We start from the raw sequence: 6000 nt of genomic DNA on the forward strand, positions 1-6000 counted from the left end.
GCGGCCAAAAGGAAGGCAAGCCGGAGGGAGACGGCAGCCGGAGGCAAAGAGGAAAGACTGTGGGTACTGTGGCGGCCAACCCCACCGCATGCAAGACTGCCCGGAGAGAGGGAAAAAGTGCGGCGCCTGCGGGTGGATGAACCACTTTGCGGCGGTATGCCGGTCCACCAAAGCCAAGAAAGAGGCGGCCCATGCGGTACGAGAAGAAGCAGACAGTGAGGACATGGACGATGACACCGAAGAGTTCCCAGTCCATTACGTGTTCGCAATCCACCAACCACAGAAGAAGAAGCGCAGACTTCCGAAATGTCGCATCCTAGTACAAAGTCAAGAGGTAAAGGCGACAATTGACACTGGGGCCTCCATCGAGCTGATGGCCGCCAATGTCTACCACCAACTGCGGGTCAAACCCCCGCTGAGAGAGGCAAAGATTCGGGTGTTCGCATACGGCCAGAAGACGCCTATTCCCCTCATCGGGTGCTTCAAAACAGAGCTACAACATGGGGAGAGGAGCGTCAACACCACCGTCTATGTCACGGAAGGGGGCAGCGGGATGCTGCTGAGCGGGCAGTCGGCCGAAGAATTGAGACTGATCTCATTCGCCATGGCAGTCCTGGAGGAAGAGCTGGATACAATCATGGAAGAATTTGGAGAGGTCTTCAACGGCATCGGGTGCCTGAAAGGAAAGGAAGTATCCTTACACATCGACCCATCGGTCCAACCAGTAGCGTTGAGACACCGGAGGACCGCCTTCCACCTGCGGCAGAAGGTCGAGGAGGAGCTGGAGGCCCTGGAGAAACAAGGCATCATCGAGAAGGTCAGTGGGCCAACCCCGTGGGTATCCCCGATCGTCATCGCCAGGAAGCCGAAGCAGCCAGGGCAAGTCCGCATCTGTGTGGACATGCGCCTCCCTAACGCCGCGGTCAAAAGAGAGCGACACCTGACGCCCACCATTGACGACATCTTGGGGGAGCTGAACGGGGCCAGGTGGTTTTCGAAGATGGACCTACGGTCAGGCTACCACCAGTTACCACTTCATCCGGACTCGAGGTACATCACCACGTTTTCCACCCATGTGGGCCTCAGACGGTATCGGCGCCTGAACTTCGGCATCTCGAGTGCCGCCGAGGTATTCCAAAATACCATCAGAGAAGTGCTCACTGGGCTCCCCGGCGTGCTCAATGTGAGCGACGACCTGCTCATTTACGCGTCAACCATAGAGGAACACCACCAGCGGTTGAGAGGAGTCCTCAAGAGGATCCAGGAGTCAGGCTTGACCCTGCACCGGGAGAAGTGTCAGTTCCTACAGAAAAAAATCAGCTTCTTTGGGTACACCTTCTCGGACCAAGGGGTGGCCCCGGACCCGGACAAGGTGAAGGATGTCCAAGATGCCCCAGCTCCGACGAACATCTCGGAGGCCCGGAGTTTCCTGGGCATGGTCAACTTCTGCGGCCGCTTCATCCTGGACCTCTCCAACCTCACCAAACCCCTCAGAGAGTTGACCAAATATTCCACCACGTGGCAGTGGGGCCAGGAACAGGAACAGGCGTTTCAAGCAACGAAGGCGGCCCTGTCCGCGGACACTACCCTCTCATACTTCGACCCGGCAAAGCCCACCAACGTGGCGGTCGACGCGAGCCCGTTTGGGCTAGGAGCAGTCCTGACACAGCTCCAGGACAACGAGGAGTGGGCACCCATTGCTTACGCCAGCCGGTCCCTGACCGAAACAGAGCAGCGTTACTCGCAAATCGAGCGAGAAGCCATAGCCATCCACTAGGCATGCCGGCATTTTCACGTGTACGTGTATGGACACCACTTCACGGTAACAACCGATCACAAGCCACTCATTCCGCTGTTCCAAGGGTCGTCCTCAAAGCCGCCTCCCCGGATTGAAAAGTGGATACTCCAACTACAAGGGTACGACTACCGAGTGGAGTACAAACCCGGGGCCACGAACCCGGTGGACTACCTATCACGGCACCCGCGGAAATCCACAACAGAAGAGAAGGAGGAGGCCGAGGACACAGAGGAGTACGTCCGGTATGTGACAGAGCGGTCACGACCCCTCCCGATGAGCCTAGCCGCGATCATAGAAGCCTCAGAAGGTGATGAATGCGTGAGAGCAGCGGCGGAGGCTGTCAGGTCAGGAGACTGGAGGGCAATCCAAGCCTCGCTCAACAGAAAGACGCCTCAAGCCAAGCTGACACTGGAGTCATTCCTGAAAGTGCAGAGTGAGCTGTCCGTCGACGCCCAAGGATGTCTTCTGCGAGGCCCGAGACTAGTCATGCCAGCCAGCCTCGCTCAACAGGCGGTGGACCTCGCCCACAGGGGACATCAAGGAATGGTCAAGACAAAGGGCAGGCTTCGAGCCAAAGTCTGGTTCCCAGGCATGGATGCGATGGTGGAGCAGACGGTAAGAACCTGCATGTGGTGCCAAGCCGCAGGACAGCCGGAACGCCCTCACCCCGTGGCGACCGAAGATAACCCCCTGAGACCGTGGGAGTGTGTGAGTGCCGACTTCGGACACCTCCCCGATGGACGGTATGCGCTGGTCATCATCGACGATTTCACCAAGTACCCGGAGGTTGAAATCGTGGGGAGCCAGACAGCCACGGAGGTCATAGCGAAATTCGAGAAAACCATCGCCACTCATGGCATCTTCGGGGTGGTCAAGACCGACAATGGACCGCCTTTCAAGGGGCAGGAGTTTGCCGAGTATCTTAAGAGCTGGGGGATCCACCACCGCAAAGTAACACCAAGGTGGCCCCAAGCCAATGGAGAGGTGGAGAGGTTTATGAGGACACTCAACAAAACCATTTGCATCGCCATGGCCGATGGATCTCCACTGGAGAGAGCAATCTACAGTTTCCTGCGGGAATACCGGATGACCCCCCACGTCACAACCGAGGCAGCACCAGGAACAGCCACCATGGGGCGAATTGTAAGTGACACGATCCCTCACCACCCCACTTGGGTTCCGGCACAAGCCTCAAATGAGAAGACCCTAGCCAATCGGATGCGCTCGAATGACCACGCCAGCCAGCGAAGGGGTGCTAAAGAGTCCACGATACAACGACAGGACCGAGTGTATGTGAAGGACCGCTACCCATGCAGCAAGTTCAGACTCCCATTTGAACCACAACCATGGGTCGTCACCCGCCGGACAGGCACGATGGTGACCGCTCAAAGAGGAGCCGAAACGGTCACGCGAGATGTGTCGTTCTTCAAAAAGGTCCACCCCGGAACACCTTCCCGTCCCGGGGCCGAGCCAGAGGGGCCGGACCCCGACCAGCCGAGCGGAGATCAGGAGGGGGAGGACGGGCGGAGCGAGGATGGCGGTTCCCCGTCCATCCCAGCCACCCCGGGGGGTAGTCTGCCTGGCGGGTCCCCAGCCAGGGCAGAGCTGAACACCCCAAGGCGCAGAGCCCCTGAGGTGGCCTTTTCCAGAGGCGGTCCGTCCCGCTACAACCTGCGGAAGAACCCGGCACCGTCATCCCAGCTGGCGGACTATATGGTGTAACCTGTAAGGACTGGCAGACTGGTAACAGACTCATCGTTGAATTTTTGGTCCTATGTTTTGTTTAACGTTTATAAAGGTTGGAAGGAATGTAGTGTCCGGCGTGCGCGAGGCGTTCTAGCCTTCCGCGCCGCCGGGACGCGCTAGCGCTGACGCGTGACGTCAGACGCTAGCGATGTTAAAAATAAAGGGGCGTGGCCTCTACGAGTCAGTCGGGAGCCGCGTGCATGCAAACCACATGTCGGCTCCGGTGCATTCTTAAGCGCCTACGCGCTGCTATTTAAATTAGGCCTCTAAAGGCATTACAGTGGCAACACCCTCTATGTCTATGGTGTAGCTGTACACCTCACCCATGCCCTCTGCCCCCCCTCCCCCCGACAAACACCCACGGAGTCTAGTACAAACACATGCTCTTTTTAGGTCTCGCCTGAGCCAGCGCTTTAGTGCTGCTCTCGCGAGAGCTTTTGTAAATGGGGGATCTGGAAGTGCAAACGAGTGCTTTCAGGCCTCCAAATACAGTGCATGTGCGCCGGGCGCGCGCACCATTTGGCAGCCTGCACACCATTTGCTTTCACTTTCGCGACCGCACGGCCGCTTTGATGTTTGATCGCGATCACTTTCACTTTCACTTTTGCGGCCGCACGGCCGCTTGTTTTGTCTTCCTTACTTATTTTCCTTCCTCCAAGCCTTTACCCATGTCTTGCTTACTTTCCACCCTCATTCCCTCTATCTCACCTGGATTTCATTTACTTCCTCTATGTCTCTGACCCCCATTTGCTTTCCTTCCTCACCCATGAATGTCTCTCTTCTTTACTTTATTGTTGTGTTGCTAGGTAACTAATGGTCGCGCATCCGCGTGGCTATGTGTTGCTGGGCAATCTCGTGGGTGAGAATGTTATGGGTTGAGTGTGTTTATGGTTCCACTGCGTGGAGACCAGTACTGGGTTTTGATGAAGGTGGATGTACCGGGGGTTGCTCCTCAGCAATAAAGGATCTTTCTTCATCATTTGTTTGTCATCACTTCAATTGGCGACTGAGGATGCTGAGGAGCATCGAGCCCATGCGTGAATACTGATTTGGGAGATTTTTCTGGTTTTGAGCAATATCCGGAGAGATCGATTTCAGGCTTATGGAAGCTGTCGTGTGACTTTTGGTTTTGAGTTACGTCCAATTGTCCTTGGCATCCTGCGAGCTATGAGCGGAAGCGGATCTACAAGGAATTTTTGAGTAATTCACTTCTGTATCGCATACCTGTGGGGCCGTTGAGAGATCGCATCATTCGAGGAGGCTGGTAACCTTGGATGCAAGCGCGATCTCGGATCTCTGGCTGATGATGACGCAATCATCATTCTTCTCTTCTGATTGGAAGGCGTCATCACAGGGACGCATTGTTCGTCAAGTGCGGGTGTCTCCGTGCTTACTGCAACGTCATCACGCTGCGTGCTTTGGCGGCCATCTTGGTGTTCGTGTTGCTTGGTTACGAGGGATCGGAGCCGGGGAAGCAACAAATTCGTACGCAAGAGTGAATCGAAGGCACATTCCTGTGTTTTTAGCGCTTTTAGCAATATAGAGATTGTGTTCAACGCAGCGTGTACCTTTTGGGAAGGTATTTTTGAAATTGTTTTTTTTTTTTTGGTTCCTGAGAGCGTTCGTGACTGTAACTTTTCTTCAAATTTACTAACATATAGTGGATTTCATTAAAGGTCTTTTCCACCATGTCTACAGAGGGAGCAAGTGCAGCACAGCCAAATAATGCTAATTTTAGCATCTCTTCTCCTCAACCATTTTGGGCCACAGGAACTGAGCCTTCCCTCAAGTGGGCTAAATGGAAGGTGTATTTTGTTAATTATATTGAGGCAGTGGATGAGGCAAAGAAAATGTCAGCAGAACAGAAGAAAAGACTGATTTTGCATGCTCTGGGGGCTATGGGTATCAAGACCTTTCACCAGTTAACTTGCAGCATTACTTCGGGGGATTTTAATGTTTTTGAAATTGCCTTATTACAGTTAGACAATTATTTTAAACCCAAAGTATGTATAGGAGTTACCAGATACCAATTTTTCCAGAGGAAACAGTCAAGTTCGGAAACCATTGACAACTATGTGTCTGATCTTAAAAGGTTGGCTCTTGATTGCAAATTTGGAATTTTGCACGACGATCTGATTAGAGACCAGGTCGTTATGCATACTGCCAATTCTGCAATCCAGGATAGATTATGGGTGAATGGCGATGCCCCACTAGATGACATATTAGCTATTGTAAGAAAAGCGGAAATTTCCGGCCGTTGTGCTGTAGCTTTGAAAAAGGATACTCAAAATGTTGCGTTAGTGTGCAAGACAATCGTTCACAATTCTAATGATTTTAACAAGAGTCAACATAAATTTAAAGATAGACCTGCTTTTAAAGAGCGTGCTAAATGCTATAGATGTGGAAGTTTGGACCACTTGGCCCATAGTAAAAATTGCCCTGCTATTAAGCAAAAA

Source organism: Triturus cristatus, chromosome 8 (genome assembly GCF_964204655.1).
Source record: "Triturus cristatus chromosome 8, aTriCri1.1, whole genome shotgun sequence".
Classification (NCBI taxonomy): Eukaryota; Metazoa; Chordata; class Amphibia; order Caudata; family Salamandridae; genus Triturus; species Triturus cristatus.